This window comes from Trachurus trachurus (assembly GCF_905171665.1).
Source record: "Trachurus trachurus genome assembly, chromosome: 4".
Classification (NCBI taxonomy): domain Eukaryota; kingdom Metazoa; phylum Chordata; class Actinopteri; order Carangiformes; family Carangidae; genus Trachurus; species Trachurus trachurus.
Genome location: NC_139898.1, coordinates 21,197,503 through 21,210,703, shown reverse-complemented (window position 1 = coordinate 21,210,703; position 13,201 = coordinate 21,197,503). Strand labels below are relative to the sequence as shown.

At 40.6% G+C, this 13,201-nt stretch overlaps 1 protein-coding gene across 2 annotated transcripts in view; it reads left to right on the top strand.

The window, feature by feature from the left end:
* The window catches only part of LOC310985087 (adhesion G protein-coupled receptor D2), an 86,817-nt gene that overhangs the window by 72,246 nt on the left and 1,370 nt on the right, over positions 1 to 13,201 (top strand). The gene's annotated exons all lie outside the window — the stretch shown is intronic.

Below are 13,201 nucleotides of genomic sequence, written 5' to 3'. Positions count from 1 at the left end.
TTTTGTGCAAAGTTATGTACAAATGTCAAAATGTACATACAGCTTTGTGTTGTAATGTCATCCTATCAGCATAAAAGCATAATACTTTAATTCTATTTTTCTGTCCAAATCAGAAACATAACACTGTAAAATTCGCCAAAATTGAAATAAGGAAAAAAACAAAAAACAAACTGGGCCCGTGTGGTCTGTTGCATAAAACAGAAAAGGGCAGTATTCCTGGTTTTGGCCTGCTGTAATCACCCCAGCTGACCTCTCCAGCCTGCTGAGTGTTTCAGTTTTGGACCAGCTAGCCACAGCTCCCTCCAGTACCATTCACACGCGATTGGGAGTCCCATGACAGGCCAGCTGGAACCTCCAGTCCACCCCTTCACTCACACACACACAGACAATCTTCCATGGAGGCACCACTGGCGAGCCAGTCTGTCAGTCAGGGGAGGGTTGTGAACGTTAATGTGTGTGTTTGGGGTGTTGTTGGGGCTTCCTGTTTTGGCCTGTGCTTCAGTCCTTTGTGGAAGTGGCACTTCTGGTCTCATGTCACCATTGGGAAAAAATGTAGTGTTAATTTAATTTGGGGGTTAGGTAGCTGATGCCCGATTCATAATATTCCAAAGTTTATCCTTGTTTACAATTTAAGATAAAGAACAGGACACAGAAAGCCTCTCCTAGAAACTCAGAATAATGACATTTCCTCTGAAAGGGTGAGGCAGGTCTTATTATAGTTTTTACAGGCTGTTGGTTGAAGTTCCTCCAAACAACACTGCAGTAATTTTTCTGGACAAACAATAAAATCACATTTCTCCTCCTCCATCTTTCAGTTTGTGGTGCAAAGCTTAATGCTGTCAAATATCTATTGTTGACAAATTTCAGTTTAGACAGAATATATACAACTTCTTCATAAGTTGAATGGTATTTACTCTCTTAATAATTTCCTCATCTGGTATTTTCCTTATTTTCTCTGAGTCACACACATGAGTTTTTGTACAAACAAAAGTAAAGACCAAATCTGAACAGTCCTGGTGGAGCCTGTAGTCAAACCTGAGACCAAAATAGAAAAACTCTGCTGAAACCCAGAGTAACACAGGATGCACACTCAGATCAGTCTGTCATTGATTTTCCTCTGTCATTTCCGATGTCACTCACACACACACACACACGCACACAAACATGCACACAACAAACAGTACCCACAGCAGATTCACTGACAACAGTACAACAATAGTTATACAGCATTAACCTATGGGATGTAATGCCACGGTTATTTGTGTCATAATAACATCAGGTCTTCTCAATAGCAAGCAATTTACAGGCCATTAAAAAAGAATCTGCCAGTGGCTATAAACCCATGCAGAGGGATCTGAGATTTCTTTTGTTTTTGTTTTTACTGTCACATTTTTTATTTAGACCAAAAATTGGAATGTGAAATTAAAACATAATGAAAATCTAGTCCTCGCAGCAACCGGCCCCGTATCAAATCCTGACCCGGACGGCCCTTTGCTGCGTGACATTCCCCCTCTCTCTGCCTCCCCATTTCCTGTCTCTCTCTACTACGCTCATCAATTAAAGACCAAAAAGCCCCCAAAAATATATATACAGTATAAAAAAAGAAGCTTTTTGTAATACAATTGTATATCTTAAGTACATTGTAAATTTATCAGTTCTACTTTCCTCTTTGGAAATATCTACTGTATTGGTATATGTTCCCATTGGAGAAAATACAATCCATTTAGCACCAAACAAATTTGGTGTATTCATAATAAAAACTCATAGAGACCTTGTGTCGGTTAATTAAAGACAGTGTTCTTTTTGTATATATTTAATCTAAGCTAATCTTACTTTAACATGAGAAGACTAATCTATATTCTCTCCACTCATGTGCATAAACATATACACAGTGTTCACACCTCGCACATAAACACACATGTGCTCACTCAGGCCTCTTCATTAGAAGTGGATATGTCTTTGGGGGAGCACCAGTCATGTTCCATTAATCCGAAGCAACCAGTGGTGATTGATCAATTAGCCCTGCTTAAAGCTGGGGCTCAGGCTAATCAATAGCACTGATCACCAGCCAGAGGTTTTTCATTAAGACCTGCTGCTCTGCATGACTAGACTCCATTAGCATAGGCCAAATGGGCTGTGAGGAATGCAAATACTAGAGTGAAAACAGGCACACATGCAGGCCACATAGATTTGCCCTCTATAGTGCATCTGTGTGTGTGAAGAAGAAATGTATAAACTGAAATGTTGTAGTTTTTGTTGGTGTTATTTAAAGAGCATTTATGTCATCACTTGGGGATCGCACATATTTCCGTTGTACTTTTAAGCCATGTGTAAGTTGTTAGAAAAGATCTTTCTGTTATGTGTAGAAATTCCTCTTGTTTGTTGGACTGGATTATATTGTCAGATAATCAAATATAAAACAGCCTGTCTTGACACCATAACTATTTTTACTTTTTTGTGCTCTTTGGAAAAAAATTCACAAAATGACCTCTATCATTACACAATTGTTGAGCTATAAAAAAGGGAAAGCTCAATTATTTAGATGATACCCAGGTATTGTTTATTGTCAGCTGCTAATTATTCATTAATTAGTCATGTCTGAGTGATGAACTGTATCCAGGGGTGTTTCTCTGAGTCACTTCTAGTAAGCCTCATTACACCTTGCTCTTTCATTCACTCTCAGATACTATGAATGTTCACTAAAATAATGTCTCATTATATAATCATATATGAGTCATGTTGCCTCCAAATAGTCTTTATAGTTCCACAGAGAGCATGTCTGACAGTATTTCCCTTTCTGCCCACTTATTGTTACTCAGTTCCACTCGTTTACCTGAAAAACAGCGGATGCTGCTGCGACACAGTGATATTTCTGATCCACGACCCCATTGAACCCACGGGATCATCCATAGCCCAAAACACAAAAACACTGGCCCGCTACCACTGACAAACTCACCTTTCTCACCCTTTCCGAACCCTCAGTGGGGCCAAGAGCCATTGTTTCACTCAAACAATCCTCATTGAATTAAAAACTGGCTGCAAGCTTTGTTCAGTGTGGCCGATGCGTACTGCTGTCATGGGTCCTATCGTTAATGTGCCATCACTGTACCTCACATCCTTAGCAGACACAGGCAGCACTGAGTTTATTTCCTCCATCTGTAGGTGAGTGTGTGCGCACATGTGCATCCCTGTGTGTGTGTGTGTGTGTATGAGTGTGTGTGTGTGTGAGAGAGAGAGAGAGAGAGAGAGAGAGAGAGAGAGAGAGAGAGAGAGAGAGAGAGAGAGGCAGAGGCCAGTACCGTGCAGTGTGTTCTTACTGTAGATGGGGTGAATGAGTAAGAGAGGAGGTTTGAGGGCGGGTCATTGAGTGTGTGTATGTGTTTTTGAGTGTGTGACCGCATTAAATCGTTCAACAGACAGAAGAGCAGTTCAGAATTATGACATGATAGAGCTCTGGTTCCATACACACCCACACAGTAAATTATTTCTCATCACTATACAGAAAATTGCTTGTCAGTCTAATCTAACCTGTTGTTATGTTTTGTAATTTATGACAGACTAAAATATGACATCATTCCTTAATTGTAGTTTTGAGGAAACATTGTCAAGTCAAACCCTTAACCCTTTTGAGTGGTAATCTTTTTCTTTTCTTTTGAGTGTGTGTGTGTGTGTGTGACATAATCTCATTTGAATTGGCCTAATGGTTCGAGTCTTTCAGTGACCTTGAATTAGACAACCCAAAACGTAAGTACTCACATTTTGTACGACAACACAGGCCTGTTTGTTGCAGCCAACACATCCTGATATTATTATACAGTATAATGATATAATATTAATATAAGGACCTCTGAATTGATATGGGGAAGTTAGAAATTCAGTGAATGAGTTAATCCATATCAGTAAATCATTCATGGATCTGGGGCTCTCACCACAAGTGAGGGAAACTGATGTGGTTCTTCAGCTCTTGAGAAAAGAAGTACAGGATGTGGAGATATGTGACACCACAACATCTGCTGTGATCCAATATTAAGCTTGTAATGTGAAGTATTTTGTGTGATTGTTTCTCTAAAGTCTCAAAATCAGCTCCAATGTAATTTGTCAGTGGTGTTTGTGTTCACTTGAAAAACAGATCAGACTAAAAGTATACATCATGTTTGAGCCTGGTTGAGTTTGAGGTGTTTAGGTGAGGGTTAAGGTTAATGACAGAGATGGAACGTCGTCAATATGAGATGCTCATAAGTATGGTAACACAAACTTTGTGCGTGTGTTTGTATCTGTGTGAGTGTGTGTGTGTGTGTGTGTGTGTGTGTGTGTGTGTGTGTGTGTGTGTGTGTGTGTGTGTGTGTGTGTGTGTGTGTGTGTGTGTGTGTGTGTGTGTGTGTGTGTGTGTGTGTGTGTTTTAGCGGAAAGGAAGGGAGTTGGTCGTAGAGATACTGAGGCAGACAGGAAGAGATCATCCTGGTGTTACCGTGGCTGGGGTTGAGCCCTCTGGCTCCCCAGCTCCATACATAATACACACGCAGGTTATTCCTCATACGCTTACACGTACACACATGCAGATGGATGAGCCCACCAGTGCACGCACACCTACTGTACAAACATGAACATGCTCTTCATCATGGTTTTGTCAGCTCTTACCTTTTACTTCTCTGTACTGGTTGCATGTCATTCTCGTAGCCTAAAACGTGTTCCTTTCACAAGTCATTGTATGTTTATGAAATCTCTAAAATGTGTCCACCCTGTCCAGATACACACATACACATGCACACGCAGCCACTTCGTGACCATTTGCGCTGATGTCCAAAGAGTTCGATGAGTTTTTACGCCGGGATGGCATGGCAGCAGAATGATATTTCCGTGAGACGTGCGTGGGTGGGGGTCGGTGGGATGGATGGATGGACGGATGACACCGTATCCACCCACCCTGGGGAGAGGAAGTCCCTATCAGAACACAACAGGAAAGAGACAGAGCAAAAACAAGCTTATGTCTTTTTGGACATTAAATCACTTCCTGTAGGGATCTGGACTGCCTCCCCCCACCATCCTCAGCCTCAACCACTCAGCATAGTCCAACCACCCTTCTGGCAGACAGAAAATTGATCAAGTCTCTTTATCTGTGTGTTCAAAAGCATGCTAGCCCCTGTGGGTACATCTCTGTGGTATTGCACTGATGAGTGAAATAACTCATCAGTAATGAAGAGAAGGGATCTAAGACCCCATCCTGAGCCAGTATATATATTTATATATATTTTATCTTTTAACAATACAAAACACCTTTGCTTCAAACTAGAGTCTATTGACTCACGAACCAGCGAATGTATATGTAATGCTGTGCAGCCTGCCAATTTGATTCATCGCTGTGACTTGCAGATGCGATGAGTATCATAGGATGCAAGTGCCATATAAATCCCTGCACCCTGACAGATCACAAGCCCTGAGTCTGGACCAGCCGCTTTGATCTTCATCCAAGAACAAAAACAAAGAGACAAAAAGGTTAATCTGTGGCTTGTGCAGGAAAAGGCCGTTTTATTGGTGACAGGAAAAGACAATGACAGCAGGTTTCATTCCAAACACAAACACTGGCTTTAGTCTTCATGTCGTTTTTTAACATGTTGTGTGTGATCCTGAATAGAGACATCACACATTTTATACAATATACATACGGATATAAGTGTATATCCTCCGTGCATTAAAACTGCAGCTCTTGCACAATACCATTCTCATCTAGGACACAGCTGTAAAATATATGACTTCCTTCCTGTGGGCAATTTCCTGTTTATGTCTGAATGCAGGTCAGGAGAGGGGGATAGTGGTCCCTACCTCATCTACCGTCATCCTTCCCTAGGTGTGACCCCAGTCACAGATGATGCAGTATGCTGTGCAGCCTAGTGTCATTACTCTGAACGAAATCCCTTCCTCCTACTCCAGTCTGTCTTGTTCACTTGCTCACAAGCATTGTGCAACTTCAACCATTTTTTTCCATCTTAGTGCAGAGAATGAAATAAAATATATTCACAGAATAAACACTGTCATTTAACTGTAAAACAGTCCCTTTTATCCTCAAAACACAAAAAAGGGAGTAAACACACTCTTGTGACATTATTTGCATTTTTCTTCTCCGCAAAACTTAAGAGATCCCCTCACACACACGCAAAAATGTCTCAATTGCACACATAGATCTTCTTGAGGCACCCTGTTTGTTTAATTTTCTGCTGATTTACCTAAAACAGACAGCAACTGCTGCTGTGAATGTTTAATTTAAGAGCTCATGTTCCCCTCTCTGCGATGTGCGGTTGGGAGCGTGTACAGGCTTGACAAGGTGGGTCCGATGGTGGGGCTGGGGGAGAGGGAGGGGGGAGTCTTATGGAGACCCCGCAGGTCTCTGGGTGCAGTCATTAAGATGGCTCTTTGGTTTGGAGATGAGAAAGCATGCTCTGCACTCATTGGAGATGCTCCCCTGCCTACTTGGAGCATCCATTATTTATGAGTTTTTACAAATTCCAACTGACATTTTCATCAGTTGTGGATGTCTGTTTCTGATTCGGCTATCCTGGGTGTGTCAGTCCCCCCTCCCGAAAAAAGAGAAAATATTGGTTAAATACAACTGCATGGTAATACAGAGCAGGATTTTTTTTTTTTTTTTTACAGTTTGTTGCAGGTTTTGCGTTAATTTTACATCCGTCCTTACTTTTTTAAATTTTGTTCGAAAGTGTTTTCAGGGTCACTGTACATTTTAAAAGTAAACATATTAAGTGTTGGAAAATGGGTTATTAATCATACCTGCTTTGAAAGTGCACTGCACTGAGTTTGTCTATTTTATTTTTCTGCATAGTTATGACTAAACAAAATCAGTAAACCAGTCGAATTTTACCTGCGTAGTTCATAATTTGTTAAAAATATCAACTTAGTGATTTCTCAATAATTTAATTGATTCCATTGAAGAAAAAATAGTCCTTGATAGATTTTTGAAATCAGATGACTGTCCTGTAGCATGAAGCTACGATGTGCAGACTGTACCTTGTACACAAATGATGAGCCCAGGTATATCAGGAAGCGTTGTCACTCTGCTCTAACCTTCTTGGTCCATGGATCAGCCAATATTGATCTGACCGCTGCCCTGTGCTTTGGTGTTCAGCCTCGGGCTTGACGGAGGCTCACACCGCCCTCCATCGCTCACCTCACATTAGACTCAGAGCCTGTTTGGCTCTGGTATAAATTGAAAACTTGTCCAATTCCAGTTAACATGAGCTCTACCAGAAGACCGCCCACTTGCTGTCAATTTTGCACTGGGTTACTGGGTTGATTCAACAAAAGCTGTGACATCTATTATACATTTTGTTCAGCAAGAGTTGTATTTAGAAATTCACAATTATATTGTCAGCAGAACCTTGATTAGACATACAGATAATTCATAATCTTTGTTTTCTTTGTCCTTTGTCACCATTTCTGAACTTGTTTCAAGATGATCATAAAACAGACAATGCGATTTTTTCACCTTTTATTTTTTTCACCCTTTTTACCTTGGAATTATTGACTTGCTAAGCAGCTCCACTACAGTCATTGTCTAACCCATGCAGTGTCTTACCCAGTAGAGATACCTTTTCTTCTATAGCTGATAGTAGTAGTTTGTGGATGACAAATGCACTTTACAGATGCTATTCCCATGATCTTGGAAGGCTTACAGTATGTGGCTAAAAGTGATTTTAAAGAGACTTTTTGACATGCATAATATATGTTATTCAACAGTGATGGAGATCTCCTTACTAACTGGTGGCTTGCCAGACACAATATAACAGCAACAGAAATAGCCATGCTAGCAGTATCATTTTAGGCCACAATGAAAAACTGAAAAATAACTTTTAACCATCCAAATATACAGTAAAACATCTTTCATGTAATTATGACGTTACTTCAGGGCAACACTACAGCCCGTTCATATATCAATCACCCTGTGCTGAAAACTGCTCATTTTGTCCAGCTGAGTACTAAATGAGTAGTGAAACAGAATGAGAAAATAACCAAAGCCTGGTGAGCTTGTAGATGTATTATACCTTAAAATATATATTTTTAAATGATTGCGCCAAAATAAGTCAAAACCACTGCACCAGTACAATGCAGGATGCTGAGTCATCTGTGGTAGTTTTGGTGTATGAAGACTTTCAGATGGCTGCCTTGAGTGGAACGGGAAGGCCTTTCAGTAATTTTGAAGTTTAGTCAGACTAAAACAATGATCATGGTTGGGAACTAAAGTGGTAAAACACATACATAACTGACATTTAGGTCTGGGCCTGAGGTTGGGGCCTGTTGCATGTGTTGCAGCTGCCTCAAGAACCAGGATTAGGAACCATGATGACATGAAGGAGAGGTCCAGCCCACACAGTGTACAGTGTCTGTACCCAAACATTCTTCCTTGTTGCCTGCCACCCAGAAAGTACAGAATCCCCAAACCCAAGTGCTCACATGATTAACGGTTTACTAGGTGAGAGGTAAAACCATTGATTCAGTGGAGTGGATTTGAGACTTGTCAGGTTCAGGTTGATGGTGATGAAAGCCAGCTTTCCTCTGTTACTGTTACAAATCCTGGCCACAGTCACAGATCCTAGCAGATGCTGATGGGATGTTCCCCAAAGATCTTCCCTGGGGCCCGTATTCTTCTTTTTCATAGCTATGTTAAAAGTCTGTGATGTTCATTTATAGGAGCCTCTGTTACAGTGTTATTGCAGCCCCTGGCAAAGCACCCAGCCTCTCTTTAGAGCCCTCAGTAGCTTGCTGAAACTGTTGCTATCCCAAGAGAGGGACAGCAGACTAAATAATCCAGTCAAGTTTCCCATCACAGTGACAATGTGAGAGCAGCTGTTTGCATCTGAAGACCTGCCAGCAATTGTCCATGGCGCTCTAAAGCAGAGAAGGAAAGAAAGAGGCATGGAGGGAGGGAAAGATGAAAGGAAATATTTTTCTTGATTCAGTCCTCTTAAAGGTTTTTTGATATTGATCTCACCAACAGACCTGCAGATGAATGTGCAGAGACACGTACACAAACACTTACATCCATCTGTGGAGACACACATGTACACGTTAGCAGAGACACACTAAATTGGAGCTGAATCTTTTGTTCCTGTCATACAGTAGGTACTGTATGGGATGCAACATACTCAAGGATATACGGCATTTGATTTGAGATGTAAATGTATTGCTTTATTTGTTTTGCAGCATTTAATGTAGCACTTCTCAGTTAAGAAATAAAAACAGCTCAGCAATGAAAACAAACTTTGACGTTAAAGACAGTTTTGCAAGTAGAGACAGTTCAATGAAAACTCTTACATTAAGGCCATTGTTTAGAAGGGTGTTAAATCAGGCTGTACATCACCTCCTTAGGCATCTGGTTGAAATTGCTTAGGGCCTTGATGGAAAGCATTCAGTATATGGTGAAAGGAAGCAATGTTGGCCCAATAATTTGACTTGCCTTGACTTGACACTGGGCACAACTCTTACCTCTGTCATGTTAATGTCAGTGTTTGCATGAAAGGCAATGTTTTAAGAGTGCATTTATCTCCATCTTTACTTGTATGTATTTCTATAGATATACTGTAGGTATAAGTAGTGTGTGTTTGCAGCGTAAAAGGTCTGGGTGTGTGACTGGTGATGGTCTCATTACCCGTTGGTGCCTGAGCTCACAGCACCAGGTCACAGCTCAAGGCTGCCGGTGGTCCTGTCAGATGAAAATGTTCTGGTTTTATGTGATGGAATCTGAGGCTGCCTGCCACACTGCCTCATGTCATGCTGCTGGCTACACGTTTCACTGAATGTCAGTCAACTTAAACATAAGGAAGCACACAGACCTTGCTCTCAAAGTATAATGACCATTTCACTTTTTTTTTTACATTGTTCTTTGCTGAGGGTAGAAGTCAATTAGTTTGTTTCAGGTTTGAGTCTGTTTAAAAAGTGTTTTAAACACGTATTGATTACATATTAGGGTTTTTATTAAATTCAAGTAAAGGTCTCGTTAGTTTTGGGGTGTGGTTGGGCATATATCAGCCACCAATATTAAGCTTCAGCAGAGTATCATCAAAGAAGTAGTTTAAGTTGTATGCGTTTGTGAGCACTCAAGCACTTGTGAAACATTGTGTCGGTTGTGTTATTGGCAACGAAAACTACTCAGAGGGATACATCTGAACTACTTTAAATGTCTGTTTTGCTGGTGTATCAATCTGAGACATGGATTCTGTCGGGTTTTTCTTTTACTTTTGTCATCATAAACACTTAGTATAAGGTCGCAAACTTTGCCAGAACTAAATAAATATACCTGTAATGACAGTGTGTGGGTGTGCTGAGTCTAATACTTGTTTTTCTCTGCCACAGTGCCCTATCACAAACAACTGCACCTCTGAGTACAAGGCAGTCTGATAGTGTGCCTCTTTTCCAGGAAAAGGTGATGAGAGAGATGATTAATGTTACGTTTCCTGCAGAAAACAGCAATTTATTAGGAATGAACAGAAGCAGAGTGTGAAGGTTTTTCTTGTTCAAAAGTTTGACATGAAGTACAAGCAACTGTCCAGGGACTTGTGAAGGAATAAAGAACTTCTTTGGCAAAGAGTTGATTAGTTTCGTTTAGCTTCAAGTTTTTTCCTCTTCTTCTTAAACTTAATTGTTTGAGGGTTTTTTAGGCAATTTCCCATAAATGCTCTAAACTCAAACCAAAATCTAATTATTCTTTTGGGTTTTTTCATATGAAGACGTTCTCTTTGCCCGGGACTCTGTAGCTGATGAACAGTGTCGTGACATTCAGGTTGTCATGTTATTACAGACGCCACAGACCTCTTTCTTTGTCGCTCCCATAAAGCACTCTTTGTGACACTGTCGAAGCAAAGGTCAAGATTCTGCGTGTACTCAGGCATTTACCTTCGCCACTTGGCTGAGGTCTGGCAAGATTAATTCTTTGTGTCTTGCTATCTCTCTATGTGCCAGGTTCATCTTTCTTACAATGGAGCCGAGCAAACACTGGAGAAAAATGTGCGCCTGAAAGTGTGTGTGTTTGTGTGTGTGTGTTTTTAAAAGACATTGGTGCAACCGTTTTAACAGGGCGACTGTTTGAATTAGATGTTCTAACCCCCCGCTTGCTAAATGGATTTCTGAAGTGGCTGTAGTTGGAGGCTTTCAATCGGATGCAACCTTGAGTCCTTTTTTATGTGAGCTCTGTAGGATTTAAGTGCCGGTATAACATGAGCACGACTGAATGCATGCTCCTCATTTTTTGAAATTGAAAAATCTCCGAAGGCTCTCCCCATTGTGCAGGCAATTAATGGAATGCTGGCAGCGAGGTTCAGGTGCTTAAAAGTTGTATTTTTTCTCTCTCTCTCGCTCTCTTTTTAATGACTAATAAAGGATAATCATCGTGGAAAAAAAACATCATAATGCTGTAGGCTTCCTCTTTATGCACAATGATGTATAATGCATGCTTTGAAATGAAACAGCAGCGGCCTTCGAACCATTCCATCTCCAAACCTTAGTGTATTTGTTTTGCATGCCACAGTGAGGCTTTTGCATAACAATAGTGAGTTTTCCCATTAACAATGCTTGCCTATTAATTTGATCTTTACATTTTTAAAGTTTGTCCATCAGGCCGCCAGAATGGGTCCCCCAGTCGCTGTTTGGTGTAAGTGATTAGAAAGTTGGCTAATTGCCTCTGTGAAGTTGTACTGTTTTTTTTTTTTTGGCCTCCTTCTGCTGTGAACCTCCACTAATTGTAACAGTGAAATAGATTAATAAAGTATTTTATTCATCAATAAAATGGAACACAACATTTTCCCTTTCATTTTGGAGGTTATTTCCCCAATCATTTGTAGACAACCATTTTCATATAATTAGTATCTTGATGTGTATAAAGAAAATATATTTGATATGTGATGTATGACAGTGACAGTGAATTAATTTGACCGTCAGCTGGAATAATAAAACATTTTAATATAGACTCAAGGGATTACGATTGCATATACCGTAAATGATGTCTTCAGATATTAGAATCTGTTATAAAGTGACGGATTGGTGTGGTAGATCATCTTTACTGATGAATCCATCAGAGACAAGTTTTACCAGCATGTGGCGCTGGGTGGGTGTTGGTTTTACTTGGACTGGTCGTGCTCTTCTCAGGCCTCTGGAGCCTGCGGGCCTGCCTGAAACTGGACTGAATACCAAACTGGCTTATTCCAGCATTCAGCTGCACCTTTTCTTGCAATCTTGGAACATTTCCAAAAGCTTTTTGTTTTTTGTTTTTTTCTTATGCCCTCAGTCTCTCTCTCTTTGACTGTGCTTTGACAATGCAGAGAAACGTACAAACACATCTCAGTAAACACGAGTGATGTGGTTCCAGAGTTTAAAAGCTTCAACACTGGCAGACACAACTTGGGGCTGTTTGTGTGACGGAAAGGAAAACTTGTTTAGAAACTGACAGCACTGCATCTCTCTGTGTGTGCGTGTGTGTGTATGAAAAAAAAAACTGTTTATGTGTGTTTATGTTGCTTTTGGCAAGTTATTCATTTGTGTTTTTTCTCTTTTTTCTTGCTCTCTGTGTGGTTATCTTTTGAGTTGGTCGGTTTGGACCTGATGTCCACCTTCGGGGATGCGCATAGCATGCATTTCTGAGTATTTTCACCTGAGGCTGCACTTGTTAGAGTCTGTGGATAAATGTATATACATTATTTATACAAATTCAGGGCGAGTGAAAGCAGGTTTAACACATTTACAGACAGGAGGCCAGGCACTGCAAGCCAAGCTTCAAGTGAGGATTGCAACGCTGTGCGCAGGGGATCGAGCTGGCCGCTTGCCCGGCTGTGACCAGCATCCGTAATGCTGCACGAGAGCACAGCTAATATTATCATCACCACCTCAGTAGCCAAATTATCCCTAATATCATGTGCCTCATGGAAAAAAAAAAGCAAATGAAGGATGGAGATGTTCAGTGTATAAGTAAAATAGAGCCTTTACAACTTAACCTATTCACGATCATCGCTGAATTTTCTTATTCTGAAAATGTTAAAAAGTTGTAGCCCACTATACGCATTAGTGCACAATGTCAACAGTTTTTGCTGCACAGCCATTCTATAAGGGGAGAAATGCAGAGACTTTTAGACCCACAGTATTGTTGCTCTGAAACAGACAACTGTTTAACTTGTGTTTTTTTTAGAGGCATTTACATGTCCGCATG